The sequence below is a fragment of the Schistocerca gregaria genome, chromosome 1 (genome assembly GCF_023897955.1).
Source record: "Schistocerca gregaria isolate iqSchGreg1 chromosome 1, iqSchGreg1.2, whole genome shotgun sequence".
Classification (NCBI taxonomy): domain Eukaryota; kingdom Metazoa; phylum Arthropoda; class Insecta; order Orthoptera; family Acrididae; genus Schistocerca; species Schistocerca gregaria.
The window spans coordinates 808,307,350-808,328,527 of NC_064920.1; the positions used below are offsets into that span (position 1 = coordinate 808,307,350).

Here is a 21,178-nt window from a genome sequence, read left to right on the forward strand (position 1 = left end):
TGTTTGCCGTCTAATTCTGACGAAGGTCTTAGTGGCCGAAAGCTTTATTTGTGACAGTCTTTTTGTTGTGCGTATCTGCGACTCAGCATCTCACTAATGGCAGTCTGTGTGGAACTACGATCTGCAAGTTATATTGGTGTAAATATAGGTTAAACCTGCTAATAACAAAATGAAAATCACCCCTTCTCGCAGACTACCACGTGGCTTATGCAGTAAATCGTCTTCAGGCCACGAGTGGCCTACCGCGACCATCCGACAGCCGTGTCATCGTCAGTGGAGGATGGGGATAGGAGGGGCGTGGGGTCAGCACACCGCTCTCCCAGTCGTTATGATGGTATTCTTGACCGAAGCCGCTACTATTCGGTCGAGTAGCTCCTCAGTTGTCATCACGACGCTGAGTGCACCCCGAAAAATGGCAACAGCGCATGGTGGCTTGGATGGTCACCCATCCAAGTACCGACCACGCCCGACAACGCTTAACTTCGGTGATCTCACGGGAACCGGTGTATCCACTGCGAAAAGGCCGTTGCCCACAAGTATCAACAGTATCTCAGAATTCACGCCCTCCTTCCTCTACTACCGATTGTCGAAAACTTTTGTTTTCAACCGCTTATGAACTATCAGACGCGTCGACGAGAAAGACACGTCGTGGAGTATACCGGTACGTCACAGCACGTGACACTGCAGCTGATACGAATGACAGTAGCCGTGTCCGAAGGAGACGGAATAGCTGTTTCAGTGGAGTTTAATAATTCTTGAGTGGGCATTTAAATGCTTGCAAGCTCTCGAAAAACGCAACCCCTTTAGTAGGTACCTTTACAACTACGTGCTGGTTTCCCGTGGCGCTACACGGATCCGAGGGTGGCGGACGAGCCGACTAGTGTGATGTAACAAGTTCTTTGTGAGGCCCGTATTATATCTCGTGGGCCTCTAACACCATGTGTGTGATTGATTGGAACACCTTTGCGCAAATACAAGCTAGCGCGAAATCATCTCTCCAGCTTGTAATGGTACTTGAATTACGTAACCATTACGGCGCCGGCCGCGGTGGTCTAGCGGTTCAGGCGCTCAGTCCGGAACCGCGCGACTGCTACGGTCGCAGGTTCGAATCCTGCCTTGGGCATGGATGTGTGTGATGTCCTTAGGTTAGTTAGGTTTAAGTAGTTCTAAGTCCTAGGGGACTGATGACCACAGATGTTAAGTCCCATAGCGCTCAGAGCCATTTGAACCATTGCGGCACCTCACATCAACCTCTCGATACCAGCAATATTGTACTGTGTTTCTGTAAAATAGTTAACATATTTCTGTGACAACATTCAGATCTGATTTCATTAATGTAGAGGTACTTCGATACATCGATACGTATATATTGCAATGATAATATTCTTATGTGTATTCTTTCTTTTGTCACTATGATATTTGACGTACTTATAACTCTGATTTTTGGGCGCGTAAGCGATTATTAGAGTGTCAAGCTATGGTCGTCAAGTTAAATAGACGCACATTGTAGTCAGTTTATGAAATGTGAAATTTAACACTGAGGAAGACATTTTCAAGTATGTATTATATTATGAACTGATATTTCGGAACGAGTTTCGTGATGTTGCAACAAAAGTAGTAAAAAAGAAGTTTAAGTTAAATTGGGAGTGCTGATTATTTTCTTACATCACCATTGTCCAAACTTTGGAAAGTTTAATCTTCAGGAATGGTTTATGAAATACATCTATAAAACTTTTGAATATCGCACAATAAAACCTATGCCTCTTTGCATCCGAGCTTGGAATCATCACTACCTAGATTTTCGAGGATTGAGCCATGAGTTCACAACGTGACCAGCGTGGGAACATGAAAAGATGAGTGCCTAGTTTATCCATTATTTCAAGAAACGACTTTAATAACTGTGCTCTAATGACACCTGCCACATAGTTCTAATTTAGTTGTTGCCCGAAAATGCAATATTTAGCAGCGTGAGCAACAGTACAATCATAATTAATTTTTGACCTTTGTTGTGGTAGGGTTGTTAGAAGCTCTAGGATGCGTTCCAGTGGATAATGTCGCCATAAGAAGTCAGAGCAGCCCCTTCCAAGCCGTCCGCGCAGCCAGTATCGGGTGGGCAGACGCGACTGCGCAGTTGCCACGTCCCGTGGGAAGGCCGGTGGCGCTACGGAAAGTGAGAGCGCCCGTCAGAGGCGGATCGGCGGCGGCAGGGCCGGGGTCAACGAATGGCGCGTGTGTGGAGGTGGCGGAAGCCGCGCCCGCCAACAGGTTGAGGCAGGCGGCCTCCGCGGCGGGCCGGCCGCACCTCCCAGATTTCACTTTCGCACACTTCGGTCGCCGACCCGCGCCCCGCGCCGCAAACAAACAGCGCGCCCGCTGCCGCTGCGAGTCCGCCTACGTTCTCTGCGCCGTTATGCCGTGGGTCCCGCGCGAAGGGCGTTCAAATCTCTGCCTACGCCGGAACCGGTGTCACTGTTGGATAACTGTTCCAGTACGGGGACAATCTGTAACACCAGCCCGGGTAGCCGTGCGTACTAAAGCGCCGCTTGCGGTATGAGGAGGTTCACCATCCCTGGATCGAATCAACTACGAGGGTCGCTTGCCAGCCAATCTGGTGTGGTTGTTAGTCTGTTTCCCACATCCGAATAGGTGAATACCGGGCTTGTGCCCAGACCCCGCGGCAGTTACACGATTCACGAAAATTTACGAAAATTTCGGACGAATAACACCGCACACAGACATCTGGGGTACACGTATTCCCTCCTGGGGAGGGGTAACGATGACAAGAAGAGCATCCGGTCACTCCTTAATTAACCATATCAAATATGTGGTAACCACGTCGACCCTGCGTAGATGCGGGATAAAGGCAAAGAAAAAGGAGATCGGAAGAGTGACAAAGTTTCTAAAAAGAGAGAAAAAGAAGGCTAAGGAAATGAGGATGAGATGGAGATGGGATGAACTGATGATTATAGTCATTTGACCGGTGGCAAGATGATAGTGACCGTGACAGGATGTAATGACGAAATTACGATTGCAGTGATGGGGTAGAATGACCAGGCGATTTCAGTAACGGGACTGAATGACGAGATGACGATTACAATTATGGGATTAAATGACGAGATGACAACTGCAGTAGCGATATGGAAAGACGATGGAGACAGTGAAAGATTATGAGGACACTGATGGGTTGACAAGAAGAATATACTAATTGTACCTTACGTTATGCACAGCATTCGTTATAAGGCACAAGGTGTTTAAGTCAACAGCAATTACACTGTGAAACACTGAGGCGTGTTACATTATCAGATATAATTTATTCGAGAATGAGATTTTCACTCTGCTGCGGAGTGTGCGCTGATATGAAACTTCCTGGCAGATTAAAACTGTGTGCCCGACCGAGACTCGAACTCGGGAGCTTTGCCTTTCGCGGGCAAGTGCTCTACCATCTGAGCTACCGAAGCACGACTCAAGCCCGGTACTCACAGCTTTACTTCTGCCAGTATCTCATCTCCTACCTTCCAAACTTGACAGAAAGCAAAGGTCCCGAGTTCGAGTCTCGGTAGGGCACACAGTTTTAATCTGCCAGGAAGTTTCATAATTTATTCGTTTAACTGATCCTACTCCAAGATAGACCTAATGAAACTAGAGTGTGATTATTGTACACATCCTCGAAAACGTACAACCGCAAAGTGGAGGAGCAGATGGGGAGTCTGTATGAAGTTCTTAAAACTATTAATTCTATTAAATACTGAAATCTTTAGTATCCTCCAGGTTACTTCAAGCTTTTCGTCAAATGACGATTGGTACGAAGCTGCAGTTGACACTGACGCTTTATTATTCATTGGTAATGAAATAGTGACTGAAATTGTTTACTTGACATCGCAGTGACCTACTTTTCTGCACTGAACACATGACTTTCCTTTTTGCTACACTTGTTCTTAAGCTCAGCACTTTCTTGCCCTATTATGTCCCTGTTGTGAACCAGACGTCGTCCCCCACTCGCTCCGCCATATGTCACAAGCTGTCTAATGGCATACAGCCTTCTCATATCTTTGATTCGTGACTGGTAAGATTTATAGCTCCGCTAGTGGTTGTGACATTTAGCAAATACTTAGCCTCAAGGCCCATTTGGTGGTCGCCAGCGTTCGATTGTGTATTCATACTGTGGCAACCAGTTTCAGCTCAGCCGTCAGCGACTTATCTGTCACTAAAATTTTATTTTTATTTATTTATTTATCAGATTATTTAGCCTTATCACTTAGTATCTTCGAAAAACACACTTTCAGTGAACAACTACCGAAAAGGAACTGAAGCATTAACTGCACGCTGAAGCTGAAAAGGTGCCTCACAGATGTTGAGGGGAAGAACGTGGCGAAGTCAAGGTATTTTCCCTATAAGAGCATAATATCGGGAACAGCGGTATTATGCAGCGATTACGATGAGCTATTCTTCACAGACAAAATTGTTTTCTGATACGTCGTGTAACAGGTGATGTATCTCCCAAGAGTGTTCACCCTGGAATTGGGAGGACAGCCATGCAGATAGCGCAAGAAACTTGTAGGTCGTTGCTGAGGTAGTAGTATGTGACACCGACCATATCGTGATACGCAAAACCTGTAAAGCTTGATAAATACTCATTGTAGCAACTATTCGTAGGAATCACTGCGTAATATGTTGCTGTTATGATCTTTTTACCAACACCATCTGCACTGCGGTTATTACTCCAAGTGAAAATTTCTTACCAGCAAGATTAGTATCTTCACCGATAAACGTACAATAATTACTTGCAGTAACATATGTACATACGTAAAACACATCCAGAGATCTGCTAATTTGCCTAGAAAATGGTCCCATCAAGTCTGAATCTGACCAGTTTCGGAAAGGTTTTATGCGAGGAATCACTGTCACCAGCAGTTCGCTTAAATTGTTAAATCAGTTACCTTCGCGATTGTGTTGAACTGAGCATAGCTGCCCCTAGTGTAAATACATGAAATATGGAAAGTTCGGCGCACCTGTAAGGAATATGCACTTACTCATTAACGCAGTGTTGACAACACACTGAAGTACCCTCTCGTGTCTTCGCCCTCAGACTATACAATCTCACCTCGAATTTTGTTTTCAGTAGTGTTAGTTGTACTTAAGTACCGATGCAGTATGCATGAGTTTACGAATGCAGTCTCTAGGAATTCTTGAGCGTGACAGTGTTAAGTCGATGAAAACTTATCATTTACTAAATAGATTCACCTTCCATATTGCAAAAATCTGCACAAGTATGGCCGAGCGGTTCTAGGCGCTTCAGTCTGGAACCGCGCGACCGCTACGGTCGCAGGTTCGAATCCTGCCTCGGGCATGGATGTGTGTGATGGTTTAGCGGTAATAGTTCCTACGCTATTTACCGCCACAGACTTATATGGCAGTATGGTTTCCGTTAAATACCTACAAATTAGAATTTCGTCATTTGGACAAACGTGAGTAATATGTGGAGGGTAGCTCCGTAATCTCATTTATAGTGTTCTATACCACTACAGGGAGCACAGTCTAATGGCTAACACTGAGGTTTTATTATTCGAAATGCATTGCGAATCTTTTTTAGACCATATAAGTACTTCATCTTATAACAGTTTAGCATCACTTTTTCAATAATTGATGTAATGTATAAGACTGAAATTTACCGTATTTTAATTATAGCTACATGCCTCCTTCCAGAGCATGTCAGATCGAATTCTGTATCAAAATGTTCACGATATATGTTTGTGCTAGCACAGCAGACAATATTCTTATACGTTTGATAACCCAGGGCAATCCTCACAATGCGGGCTGAGAGACTGATCAACAGGTTTGCGACAGACAACAAATGGCCAGTATTCTTCACAAACATATGCCTTACTCGATACATAATTAAATTATTTTCATTATTACGAACGAGTGATGTATGCCCTACATGTAACGCGTTGGAGAACGGAAAATATTTTGAATGCCTTGTAACAGAAATAAACGTGGTGAAAAACTACGTTGCACGCATTAAGGAGCCCATGAATTCAAATCTGTTCGGACATCCGGATTTGAGTTTTCCGTTTTTGTCCCAACTTGCATGAGGCAAATCCCAATACGGTTAGTAGGAGGACACGATTTTCTTCCGTATGCTTCCTCAATCCAAGCTTGTGATTAAGGTTTGATGACCTCGTTGTCAACGTGATGTTCACACCTTCATATCGTGACGAGTCGGCTTTACTTCGCTACTGAAGCGCTATCCTCGTAGTAGCGAACTGTGTTCGGCTGATTACCAAAGACTACAAAATATTGGTCCATTGGCTGCTTCGCTCAAGCGTTGAAGGAGAGAGCAGCGATAGGAGCCGTTTTCACAAACTATGACTAAGTTTCAAAAAACCGCTAAAGAAACACCCATACACTTCCAAGGTTGAGCTTCACGTTGTCGCTTTCAGTATCGACGCACATACACACACGTAATCCCCTTTCACCCCCATACGTACCTACATAAGCGTACTACATTTTTGAGCAAGTGGCGAGACTTACAGAACAGAAATTTAACAGACCGGATTAGACAGATTTACTGAAATTTCGGTTTAAAGGAAAAAAGAATACAGCAGTAATAGGAACGATTTCAGTCTAACAATGTCTTCTGTACACTGTTAAGTGCAATGCCTGTAGCCAAGTACCTAGGCAACGCAAACCTTCTTGATGTATTTTCCTGTACTCTAAAATAGTCTCTTTTAGCTGAAGACCATTTTTACTATGAGACATGTAGTAACATTGTTGCAAAGTGGTATTTAGTAATGGTTGTAGGCTTGTTTTTCAGCATAGCCATATTACTTTCAGACGTTTGATGGTAACTGAGTCCACAGCCTCTGTGAAATTTTAAATGAAAAGTGTTTGTTCTAATGCAGTAGACACTGTTCTAATACTCTTGATACATCTTTGCTGCCTTTGTAATCCAGTTACCACGATTACTACAAGACATTTAAACTTCAGTGTTTACGTCATTATTTCACCAGCACTATAACGTATATGGTATATGGAACAGTTGATAAACACACAACACCTCATGCTATTCCTCTTACACAGCATGGCACCTTATACACTGACGAGTCAAAACATTATGCCCACCTAATCGTTGCTGGGCTGTCTTTATAACGCGATGTATCACCCGTTCTGCGTTTCATCGATTCTACAGCTCGTTGATAGACTTGTGGACCTATGTAGCACCACGTGTCACCACACAAGTCATGTAATTCTCTTAAATAATTGGGTGCTGATTTGAGCGCGAGGTGGTGATGTTCGATAGCAAGCCAGATGGGAGTCATCGGATTCACATTAGGTAAGTTTGGCAGCCAAGACATTAACGTGATTTCACTGTCCTGCTGCTCGAACCACTGTAGCACTATTCTGGATTCGAGACACAGTTACACTGCTGAAAGATGACAATGTCGTCAGGGAAGAGATCAAGCATGAAGGGATGCAGGTGGTCCAAAACTGACCTAGTAACTTTGATTACTACCACAGATCCCACGCAAGCGCAGGCGAATGTCTGTCATAGGACAATACTGTTCACACCAGCCTACGTCCGTGGCGCGGTGCACGTTTCGAGCAGACGTTCACCTGGGTGACGGCATTCGTGGAGACGGCCATCGACCTGATGTAGCAGAAACAGTTCATCCGCCTAGTCAACAAGTTTACAATGTTACACGGTCCAGTCCCGAAGATCCCGAGCACACTACAATCGTAATTGACGAACATGACGAGTACGACGCCACAGATCACACCATCTATCCTTCTTTACATAGTAGACAAGCCTCTAAACCCCACGATCTGTGAAGAGTCGTGGACGTCTAACGACTTAACGCCCAGCGGTAATTTCAGTGCCCTTCTACCACTATCAGTAGATGCTCACGACAGCAACACGTTAACATTCGACCAGCTTCGCCATTTTCGAGACACTCGTTCACATGTTCTGCGCAATAACAACCTGTCCTTTGGCAATGTTGCTTATCTCAGTGGATTTCTCCATTTCCAGCACAAGGTAATGCCCCATCCGTCTCTACTCGGCTTACATACTTTTCTTACAGCGTCACGTGCCCCCAAAGCCACCCGGAGGCATCCAGCCTTGCAGTGTTCAGTGGTCATAATGTTTTGGTATATCAATTTATTACTGAGTGGGTTACAACATTGCATTATGCTTGAAAATAAAAACGTATCGAAATTGCTATCGCAATAACTGTTTTAACAGCCAAACCACTGCTGGCCGCTGTGGCCGAGCGGTTCTAGGCGCTTCAGTCGAACCGCGCTGCTGCTGCTGCTACGGTCGCAGATTCGAATCCTGCCACGGGCATGGATGTGTGTTATGTCCTTAGGTTGGTTAGGTTTAAGTAGTTCTACGTTCTAGGGGACTGATGACCTCAGATGTTAAGTACCATAGTGCTCAGAGCCATTTGAACAATTTTGAGCCAACCACTGTAGCACTATTGTGGCTTCGAGAAATGTACAATTATACTGTTGAAAACAGCCAAATGCGGTAATGGTTTCATTTAAAAACATATTACTTTCGAATACACTTCTAACGCCACTTCACACACAGAGGTCAATAACGGAGCGAAAGGGAAGAGGGGGGCGGATTAGACTACGTGACTTCGTAAAACCTACTGGCGCCAAGTCTCGGCAGTGGATCCACTTGAGAGCGGCGTGTTGCAGTACTCACGACGAATTGGTCCTGAAACAGGCGTGTCAAGTGTCTTATTAATATGTCACTGAAGAGAGACTAGCGACATTTTTGCTCTTCTCCAGATAATGCACCCCGTACAGAGCTCCCTATATCCTTAGAGATCATCAGTATGACTTTCCTACTGAGCGCTAATTACTTTTAAATTTCTTGGCTTTAGGTGGTGGTGTTTTCATTTTATCGAATATCTATGTGGGCTGTGTGGATCCATATTTCAGATGACATAGCGCGTTCTTGGTGTACATGTGTATGATAATTAGTAATTTGTGGCAAAAACTAGTGTCTTCCCACTATTCGCACTACATGAGAATCCCCTTCATGCAGGTAACGCTCCAAGTACTCCTGGGATGGTATTGTCCGCTACACAGTCTAGTGTACTTAGAACAGACGTCTCGCTTCTCTCTGGTTATATTTTGTCGTACAGCCAAGGCCATCGTGGGTGATACTTGCATCCCGTATTCCGTGGCTTTTTAATAAGAACGTCAAACTTGTTGACAAGCAATTGCTGGCATTATATCGTCAGTATTTTAATCTGTTCATTGATTTATACAGTCCTTCATTACATCAATAACTGTAGATTTTAGGCGGTTCACATATACAGATGTAGTTGCGCGATCGTGTCACATGCACTATTTCACAGGGATATACTGTAATATCACTGCGACATCTTGGCGCCTTATTATTAAGGGATCACTGTTCGTCACGTAAACCAATACTTCGTTGTATGTATATGACAGCTGATACAAAAACCTGACTTGCGTATATAGTAACGCTATGTTTGCCACATTATACTGAGTGACTATAACTGAGTACTATTATTCACCTTGTTTGAAGTTTTAGGGTCTATTTCCTGTGAGATTTCTTTGTTGGTTTACCAATGAAAACTCGTTTCCGTACGAAGGGGACACTTATAAATGGCAGTCACCTGTTACATAAAGTCTGGAGGAAAGCGGAATGTAGAGAGCAAGCCTTGGAGCGAACTATATCCTTTAGGAACTGATGGGGAGTTGTGGATACAGCGAATTACGGAAGATGTTCTGCACCGTGTGTGGCCGTTACCGTTACTCTACTTGTAGCGTGCTAAGCTGACGGGAGTACAGCAATTCCAGAGAATAATCACGCCACTGAGTAGTTGCAACAAAGGTCGTCTGACTGGTATCTTCGAATGTGCCATTAGAGTAGTAATCGACAACAACACAACCCCGTTTCTGGATGTCAAATCTCTGGACAACACATGCCTGCAGGGTGTGTACAGTAGTGACGTTACCATCTGATTTTTAGATGAAGTGTACGATGACCAAAGTTTTAACGGTACTGCTTGACAAAAAAATTTAAAAAATAACACGCAGAAGCCATGATCATGCGTCAATGTAACTTCATAAAAAAGAAAAAAAAGTGCACTTCTCTGTGACAGATAAATCGGCCACCAGAGTGTATTAGGATTGTTCGTGGCCCGGCCGAGTAGGGTACGAGCGGCGTTTGAAAAGTCCATGCAAAAATAAAAATTACTTTCGTGTTTGGTGTAAACCTATTTTATTTTTCGACATAGTCTCCTTTTAGACTCATATACTTCGTCCAAAACTGTTCTAATTTGTCCAAGTCTGCAAAGCAGCTAATAGTTGCTGCAATCACCTCTTCGTCTGAATAAAATCTTTGTCCGCCAGCCATTTGTTCAAATTGGGGAACAAATAGTAGTCCGAGGGAGCCAAGTCTGGAAACGGGGGGGGGGGGGGGGGGGGGAGGGACGAGTTGGAATCCTATTTCCATTGATTTTGCTATCACAACAGCTGGGGTGTGGGCTGGTGCATTGTCGTGATGGAAAAGGACGGTTCGATAACGATGAATAATATTCACCTGTAATAGTTTTACCCTTTTCGATGAGGATTAGCCCTTGAGAATCCCAAAAGTCAGTCGCCACAACGTTTCTGGCCGAAGGAATGGCCTTCGCCTGTTTTGGTGCAGATTCTCTCTTGGTAACCCATTGTTCGGATTGTTGTTTGGTCTCAGGAGTATAGTAATATATCCATGTTTCATCCACAGTGACGGAAAGACGCTTAAAGTCCTGCGGATTCTTCCTGAACAGCTGCAAACTATCCTTGCAATACTTCACACTACTCTGTTTTTGCTCAAGCGTGAGCAATAGCAGAACCCATCTAGCGGATAGCTTTCTCGTGCCCAAATGTTTATGCAAAATATTAAGTATCCGTTCATTCGAGATGCCCACAGCACTAGCCATCTCACGCACCTTAACTTTTCTGTCATCCATCACCATATCATGGATTTTATGAATGATTTCTGGAGTCGTAACCTCCACAGGGCGTCCAGAACGTTCAGCATCACTAGTGCCCATATGGCCACTCCCAAAATTTTGAAACCACTTATAAACCGTTGTAATCGAAGCTGCAGCGTCACGGCAATGTTTATCAAGCTTCTCTTTAGCCTCCTGAGGCGTTTTGCCTTTCTTAAAGTAATGTTTATCACCGCACGAAATTCTTTTTCGTCCATTTTTTGACAATCACTTCCTTGATTAACACGAATGCCAAACACAAAGAAATAGACCAATGTGGCTAAAGCTTGGTGTGCGTTCTTCCCAAACGTGCTACAAACCAAACATGGCCTCTATACGCGCCGGTGGGGCCATCTCTCGGACTTTGCACGGACTTTTCCAACACCCCTCGTATGAAAGGGCAAAGACCACAAAAGGACACGGAGATGCCGTGAGAGACAGCGGTATCAGCATAGGATAGAATTTCAAAGAGACCGTATTGGGGATTTCTATTTGGCCGATTGGTCGAATCGTGCAATAACCAGATACGTGGACCATTCGGATAAGACATTGGCCTGATGCTGGATTGCATGGAGAGGTGAAGGCAGTTTACTCAGCATTAAGATACCGATCGACCACGTCTGACCATCACAAGGGACGATTTCCGTATTATGCAAAGAGCACATCGTTGACCCCTTCATATCTACACCTCTCATCCGAGAACAAGTAACGAACTCCATGGGTACATTGTGTCATCCTGCGCCATTGGTCTAACAGCTCTCGACTGGGGAATTACTGTCCCATGTGTAGGCTGTCGTGAACATCAGAACACAAACGGCTGCGTTTGGAGTGGTGTTCTGACCGGAAAGTACGCACTGCTGATGATTGGCGTAGCATTGTGTTCAGCGATGAATTGCGGTTCTACACTATGTCGGATAACCATCGTCGTCGAGTGGGAACAGATCTCCTTGTTCCAATGTTTTGGGAACGCACAGCGATGTTACTCCTGGCACCGTGTTGTGGGGAACCATCGAGTATGACTTCCAAGTCACCGCTGGTAATGATGGAGCGAAGATGGGCGGCACAATAGTACGTCACGGACATCCTAATTTTTTTGTGGTTTTAGGGCGCACAACTACAATGGTCATTAGCGCCCTGACTAATTTAGGAATGTACCGCGAGGCACAAGGTTAAAACAGCAACTAAAAGGGACAACACTATAAAAGACGTATTAACAGACATAGGATTAAAAAACTACAGCATAATCAAACGTCCTTAAACAGGTGTGTCAAGTTGATAAAACGAAAGACGCGAGCAGCAGCTCCTGGGTCATCCGCTAAAATGGCATCCAGAGTACATGGCAGGCCAAGATCAAGACGCAGCGTAGTAAAATCCGGACAGGACGTTAAAATGTGGCGGACCGTCAGCAATTGCCCACATGGACAGAACGGCGACGGTGCTGCCGTCAGCAGATGGCGATGGCTGAACTGGCAGTGTCCAATTCGTAGCCAGGCCAAAACGACCTCCTCCAGCCGAGAAGGACGTGAGGAGGACGTCCAAGCTACGGGAAGATGTTTCAAGGCCCGAAGCTTGTTGTCCCTAAGTGCAGCCCAATCGGCATGCCACAGCGATAAAATGGGCCAACAAATGATCGTGCTACAATCTGATGAAGGAACACAACAAGAAGCCGTCCGAGGCTGGAGGACCGCAGCCTTGGCCGCGGCATCTGGAGCTTCGTTCCCAGGGATACCGACATGGCCAGGAACCCACATAAAGCTAACTGGGGACCCGTCGTCCACCAGCTGCTGAAGAGAGCGTTGGATCCGGTGCACGAAAGGGTGAACCGGATACGGATCACTGAGGCTCTGGATGGCGCTCAGAGAATCGGAGCAGATGACATAAGCAGAATGTCGGTGGCGGCAGACGTAAAGAACAGCCTGATAGAGGGCAAAGAGCTCAGCTGTGAAGACCGAACAATGACCATGTAGCCGGTATTTGAAACTTTGTGCACCGACAATAAAAGAACACCCGACCCCGTCATTGGTCTTAGAGCCATCCGTATAAATGAAGGTCATATTAATGAACTTCGAACGAAGTTCGACAAAACGGGAGTGGTATACTGAACCGGGGGTAACCTCCTTTGGGAGCGAGCGGAGGTCAAGGTGAACGCGAACCTGAGCCTGGAGCCAAGGTGGCGTGTAGCTCTCGCCCACTCTAAAGGTTGCAGCGAGCGAAAAATCAAGGTGTTGAAGAAGACGACGAAAGTGAACTCCAGGGGGTAGCAGGGCAGAGACCTACAACCCATATTGACGGTCAAGAGAGTCGTCAAAAAAGGAACGATACGATGGGTGGTCGGGCATTGACAGAAGCCGACAGGCGTAACGACAAAGCAGCATATCGCGCCGGTAGGTAAGTGGCAATTCACCGGATTCAGCATGAAGACTCTCGACGGGACTAGTATAAAACGCTCCGATCGCAAGCCGTAAACCCCGATGTTGTATGGAGTTGAGGCGGCGTAAGATGGACGGCCGTGCAGAGGAGTATACAAAGCACCCATAATCCAGCTTGGAGCGGACGATCGACCGATATAGGCGAAGTAGGACGGTTCAATCCGCTCCCCACGACGTGCCACTGAGAACACGGAGGACATTTAGAGAAAGGGTACAACGGGCAGCCAAATATGACACATGTGGAGACCAACTAAGTTTCCTGTCAAATGTAAGACCTAAAAATTTTGTTGTCTCCACGAATGGGAGAGCAACGGGGCAGAGTCGGGGGGCGGTGGGAGAAACTCTTTGTAGCGCCAGAAGTTAATACAGACCGTTTTCTCGGCAAAAAAACGGAAGCCATTGGCGACACTCCAGGAGTAAAGACGGTCAAGAGAACGCTGAAGAGAGCGCTCCAGGAAACATGTACGCTGCGCGCTGCAATAGATGGTAAAATCGTCCACGAAAAGGGAGCCTGATACATCATCTGGGAGGCAATCCATTATGGGATTGATCGCTATGGCGAAGAGAGCGACGCTCAAAACGGACGGACATCCTCATGTGCTACCTCTCATGGGACAGAATCGTGGGGCCAGTTTTCAACAGGACAATTTTCGTCCACACACGGCAAGCATCTCTATGGATGTAGAGGTGCTTCCGCGGCCAGCTAGATCCAACACGGCATCCAATCCGTCCCGGTGCCGGTATCCAGTGTATCTAAGACCACTTACAACAGTTGAGGGCCTTAGCAAACTTCTCCAACGAATTGCTGCATGCATCCAGACCAGAGTCGGTACGTCATACTGGTAAGTGGTCACATAATGCTAAGTTATTTGTAAATTAGACTATTTTGTGAGCACTGAAATAAGGTCAAATACCCTCTCAAAAGGTGACGTTTCATTTCGTTTCATCTTCCTCTCCTAAGAGCTTTTACTTTTTTTGTCAGGCACCATTGCTCTTTATATGGCGCAAACAAACTAAAAATTTTTCTTGTCCTGAGCTCCTAAAGTTTACATAGCGATAATAATTTCATGAATAACTGCAGTATATGGAAGTTATAGTTGGTAGAAGTTGTAAATCTAAGGCACTCACCTAATGACCAAGAGGAGGTAGTGGGAAACGATTTCGGTTTTCAAGAATTCTCACAGTAACTCAGCACAGTATCGAATTGCATCGCAGGATTTGGTTTCGTTCTTACGTGAAGATTTTATGAACTGTCCATGTGTTATTCACAAATCACTATATAGTGTATGGCGGTAGGCAACTATAGAACAGTATCATTTGCCGCTTCACAAATTTTTCTCGCAGATCTTGCGCATAGCGGACATCTGTCGGTATACTTTTTTACAAACCTAAATTCCTCTCACATCAGAACCATTACGAGAAATAAGATAATGTGGAAGAAATGTCTTGGCGCGTGTGGAAAATCCGCTCCGGGAATTTTACAAGCAAACAGTGCCGTGGTGTTCAAATTCCTTTTTGTGGCATCTCACACTGAAATTCGTAGAACAGTTCTATGGTGCTCTTCAATTAAGCCTGTGACAAAAGCAGAAAACAGCACTCAAGAAGGGGTCAGACAGGTAATTTGTAAGCTGTCTCGTGGATGAAACGCAGTTTCTTACGATTCTTCTAATGAATCTTAGTCTTAAATCTGCTTTCAGAAAAGCAATTCGATTAAACAGATCCAGGCAGATTTAAACAATGGATACTTCTGCTTTTATTAAATGACTTCTGTGAGATAAATTCTTTTCCACACTTTCTGCTTCAATGCGGAAAAGCGGAACTTTATCGAGAGCTTTACCGGAAGTAATTAATCACTGCAGATGTAGGCACTTCTAAGGTGGTAGGTGGAAAGATGGAAACGTTTAGTTTCAATGTACAAATTATTTCAGTTTTCGAAGCAGGTGGACCTTGTCCAATATTTTCTAACAAGTAGATTTTATTCCTAAAGTAAGATTCCGTAATGTTTACCGGAAAAGCCTCACCATTTCGCTCAAGGCTATTTTGCAATGTGGACCTGTTGTTAAATATCGTTTCACCCATGAGATCGAAATGACATACGTAGTACATTACTGTTTTACCCACCTAAGCTCTCTATCTTATAACAGAAAATACTGGTCATAAACGTTCCGGCAGACAACTTTGTGATACAAGACCAATGAGATCCAGCCACCACGTCCATTGTTGTTTAATTTATGGAGTAAGTTGTTAGGACGTCGTTTGCTCCAGAGTGATAAAACAGCGCAGTACATCAGTTAAATTCTTTTTAAACCCGTCTATATGATTTGTTTTTCCGATAACTGAAGGAAACTTCGCAAGCTAAGATTGTTAAAAAGCATTTTATTGGATGACCAGGTTCCACGGAGTTATGCTGTCATCAGATGTTATCCTCTAAAATTTTTACAGTATAATGCATATTCATGTAATCCAGACGACATTCTTTCTTCCGGTGCGTCAGTCGGATCAGCAATTACATGCGTCGATAGTCGAGTACCAGCTGTACAACTTCTCGATATTTCCATTGAAGATTATAGTGTTACAACGTTTTTTAAGCAGATCGTCTTCAAGATAAATATGTCCAAGTTTCGATTCACTCATCCATTTCCTGCTTATGGAAAACTGTATATAAATTTTCTTCGAGTTCAGATGAAACTCTGGCGTTGACGAACTTTCAGAATCTTAGAATTTTATATTTACTATAAAAACAGACTTGATCACGATTTATTCGTTAAGGTGACCGGGAGACCGGTTTCGACCACTACTGTGGTCATCTTCAGACCTACCAGTCGTATACAAAGCTTTAATTAGAGGGCTACATACATTAAAGAAAATACATAAAGTTATAAAGCTATAAAACGATTAATTACCATTGAGTACTAACCTCTTTCTGCTGGAGAGTCACTACTGGAGAAACCAGTGCACGTCTTCTATATATACTGGAGGCTCCGCCCACTTCTGACGGCATGATGTCATTACTAACCAATGAGTTGTAAGTCAAATAACAATGTAAAATGTCTTAGTTAAAAGTCAAGAAATAAAAAATAAACACACAGTAAACTTAGCTTATTAAACAGCTATTGTCGATTACGAAGCGTTAAGCCATGGTGAAGCAACCAGTGATTCCAAATGGTTCACTAACAGCCTTGAGAGGGCAACCCATATACTGCCAAACCGAAGTTCATTTATCCTACATATTTAAATATTTTTAACGCTTCGTAATCGACAATAGCTGTTTAATAAGCTAAGTTTAGTGTGTGTTTATTTTTATTTCTTGTCAATGTTCTTTTAACTAAGAAATTTTACATTGTTATTCAAAAAATGGTTCAAATGGCTCTGAGCACTATGGGACTCAACATCTTAGGTCATCAGTCCCCTATAACTTAGAACTACTTACACCTAACTAACCTAAGGACATCAAACACATCCACGCCCGAGGCAGAATTCGAACCTGCGACCGTAGCAGTCCTGCGGTTCCGGACTACAGCGCCTAGAACCACATGGCCGCCGCGGCCGGCATTGTTATTCAACTTATAACTCATTAGTTAGTAATCACATCATGCCGTTAGAAGTGGGCGGAGCCTCCAGTATATATAGTAAGACGTGCACTGGTTTCTCCAGTAGTGATTCTCCAGCAGAAAGAGGTTCCTACTCAATGGCAATTCATCGTTTTATAGTTTTATAACTTTACGTATTTTATTTAATGTATGTAGCCTTCTAATTAAAGCTTTGTATACGACTTGTAGGTCTGAAGATGACCACAGTAGTGGTCGAAACAGGCCACCTTAATAAATAAATCGTGATCAAGACTGTTTTTATTGTAAATATTTGTAACACATTGATCACTGTCACTCCCATAATGTATTCAAAAGTAATTAGAATTTTATGTCACCACAGGCAGTTTATCCATTTCGTCCACGTACACTTCATAAAATATTATCTCGTCTCCTCTCAAGTTAACTTGGCCTTCTTTCACGCAGAAGTTGTATCAGTATAGCATAAAAACCATTAAACTGATATCTTCGGCAGGTTGAAACTCTTTGTCTTTTCATCCGTAACGCAGGCTGATCAATGTCGGGTAGGAAGCGGAGAGAAAGGGGTAGCGATCCATGTTTCAGCTTTGGGTGGGCGTCGCAGAGCGTGTAATGCTTCTGAGGCGGGGGAGAGTAAAAACATGTTGAGCTCAAGACTGCTCACTAATAGGGAGAGGTGAAACAAAGACTGCTATTGTTGCTACGACGGCTGCAGGGTAAGGGGTGTCCGCTGCGGCAGGGCAGCCAGCGGCCACTGGACGGCGAGCTGCGCCCCGGAGCGGCGGCGCGTCACGTGCTGGCGAGGTTGTTGCACCCTGGCGAAATTTCGGCAGAGCGGGCGCCGCGCCGTTGCGCAAGGTAGAAATCGCGAGTCGGCGGTGCGCCGTGGCTGGCTGGCTGGGCCTGCCCAGCCAGCAGCAGGACCCACGGCCTGCACACGCCGCGTGCGAGTCGCGCCGGCCGCGCACCGCCTTGCGTAACGCCGCCAGACACGCCGCCAACCACACGCGCGCCGCAGCTTTCCACGGCGGAAGACGGCGCTCCTCCGCACTTCCCCTTATTCTGTCTACAAGGGGTGCCCAAATGAAAAAGACTACAGTTACATGTGAAGACATGTTAATGACATTACCGTACACTGAAGAACCAAAGAAACAGGTACACCTTCCGAATATCGTTCAGAGCCCCCGCGAGCATACAAAAGTGCCACAACACGACATGGCATGGACTCGACTAATGTCTGAAGTAGTGCTAGAGGGAACTGACAAACCAGCACGGCTGTACATAAATCCGTAACGGGACGAAGGGGAGGAGACCTCTTCTGAAGAGCACGTTGCAAGGCATCCCAGATACGGAGACGTTTAACAGGGCTAGGTGAAATAAAGTTAATTGTTGGGTGTTATTACCGGCCACCAGGTTCCACCGTGACGGTTCTAGAATCATTCAAAGGGAGTCTACACTCTGTATCGCAGAAGTACCCGGATCATGCTATATTAGTCGGAGGCGACTTCAACCTACCTCGTATAGACTGAGTGGTACAGACAAGCCGTCGTGTGAATTACTTTTGAAAACATTACCCGAAAACTGTCTTGAGCAGCTAAATCTACAGCCAACGCGTAATGGACATATTTTAGATCTGGTAGCCACGAACAGACCCGACCTCATCGACGGTGTCAGTGTTGAGACAGGGATTACTGATCATAATGTCGTGACGACTATGGTTACGAAAGTTAAAAAGACGGTCAAGAAATCTAGGAGAGTATTCTTACTAGAAAGAGCAGATAAGCAGTTGTTAGCATCCCACTTAGTACATGAATCGACTTCATTTACGTCCGGTACAATGGACGTGGAAGTATTATGGGCAAATTTTAAGCACATTCTAAATCACGAATTGGACTAGTATGTGCCGAAAAAGTGGGGTACGGAAGGAAAAGGCCCCCGTACTTTAACAGCGCAATTCGGAGAATGCTCAGGAAGCAAAGGCAGTTGCACTCGCGGTACAAGAAAGATCGGGAGAAAGAGGACAGGCAAAAGTCAGTAGAAATTCGTGCTGCAGTAAAAACAGCGATGCGCGAAGCATACAACCACTACCACCGTCATACCTTAGCAAATGATCTTGCTGGAAACCTAAGGAAATTCTGGTCTTACGTAAAATCGGCAAGCGGGTTGAAGGCTTCCGTACAGTCACTCACTGATCAGTCTGGCCTGGCAACGGAAGACAGCAAAAAGAAAGCTGAAATTTTAAATTAAGCATCTGAGAAATCTTTCACGCAGAAGGATCGTACAAAAATACCACCGTGTGAGTCTCGTACAGATTCCCGTATGGAGGACATAGTGATAGACATCCCTGGGGTTGTGAAGCAGCTGAATGGGTTGAAAATAAATAAATCGCCAGGTCCTGATTGGATTCCAATTCGGTTTTACAGACAGTGCTCTACTGCATTGGCTCCTTACTTAGCTTGCATTTATCGCGAATCTCTTGCCCAACGTAAAATCCCGAGCAACTGGGAAAAAGCGCAGGTGACGCCTGTATATAAGAAGGGTAGAAGGACGGATCCTCAAAATTACAGGCCAATATCCTTAACATCGGTTTGTTGCAGGATTCTCGAACATATTCTCAGTTCGAATATAATGAATTTCCTTGAGATAGAAAAGTTGCTGTCCATGCATCAGCACGGCTTTAGAAAGCATCGCTTCTGTGAAACCCAACTCGCCCTCTTTTCACATGATATCTTGCGAGCCATGGATGATGGGTATCAGAGGGATGCCGTATTCCTTGACTCCGGAAAGCGTTTGACTCGGTGCCCCACTGCAGACTCCTAACTAAGGTATGAGCATATGGGATTGGTTCCCAAATATGTGAGTGGCTCGAAGACTTCTTAAGTAATAGAACCCAGTACGTTGTCCTCGATGGTGAGTGTTCATCGGAGGTGAGGGTATCATCTGGAGTGCCCCAGGGAAGTGTGGTACGTCCGCTATTTTCTATCTACATAAATGATCTTTTGGATAGAGTGGACAGCAATGTGCGGCTGTTTGCTGATGATGCTGTGGTGCAGGGGAAGGTGTCGTCGTGGAGTGACTGTAGGAGGATACAAGATGACTTGGACATGATTTGTGATTGGTGTAAAGAATGGCGCTAACTCTAAATATAGATAAATGTAAATTAATGTAGATGAATAGGAAAGAGAATCCCGTAATGTTTGAATACTCCATTAGTAATGTAGCGCTTGACACAGTCACGACGATTAAATACACTCCTGGAAATTGAAATAAGAACACCGTGAATTCATTGTCCCAGGAAGGGGAAACTTTATTGACACATTCCTGGGGTCAGATACATCACATGATCACACTGACAGAACCACAGGCACATAGACACAGGCAACAGAGCATGCACAATGTCGGCACTAGTACAGTGTACATCCACCTTTCGCAGCAATGCAGGCTGCTATTTTCCCATGGAGACGATCGTAGAGATGCTGGATGTAGTCCTGTGGAACGGCTTGCCATGCCATTTCCACCTGGCGCCTCAGTTGGACCAGCGTTCGTGCTGGACGTGCAGACCGCGTGAGACGACGCTTCATCCAGTCCCAAACATGCTCAATGGGGGACAGATCCGGAGATCTTGCTGGCCAGGGTAGTTGACTTACACCTTCTAGAGCACGTTGGGTGGCACGGGATACATGCGAACGTGCATTGTCCTGTTGGAACAGCAAGTTCCCTTGCCGGTCTAGGAATGGTAGAACGATGGGTTCGATGACGGTTTGGATGTACCGTGCACTATTCAGTGTCCCCTCGACGATCACCTGAGGTGTACGGCCAGTGTAGGAGATCGCTCCACACACCATGATGCCGGGTGTTGGCCCTGTGAGCCTCTGTCGTATGCAGTCCTGATTGTGGCGCTCACCTGCACGGCGCCAAACACGCATACGACCATAATTGGCACCAAGGCAGAAGCGACTCTCATCGCTGAAGACGACACGTCTCCATTCGTCCCTCCATTCACGCCTGTCGCGACACCACTGGAGGCGGGCTGCACGATGTTGGGGCGTGAGCGGAAGACGGCCTAACGGTGTGCGGGACCGTAGCCCAGCTTCATGGAGACGGTTGCGTATGGTCCTCGCCGATACCCCAGGAGCAACAGTGTCCCTAATTTGCTGGGAAGTGG

General features: G+C 45.2%; 1 protein-coding gene and 1 pseudogene across 1 annotated transcript in view; both read right to left on the reverse strand.

The window, feature by feature from the left end:
- LOC126305900 (cytochrome P450 306a1) overlaps positions 1–21,178 on the reverse strand; it is a 352,029-nt gene that overhangs the window by 238,277 nt on the left and 92,574 nt on the right. The gene's annotated exons all lie outside the window — the stretch shown is intronic.
- LOC126288733 (5S ribosomal RNA) lies at positions 414–531 on the reverse strand (annotated as a pseudogene).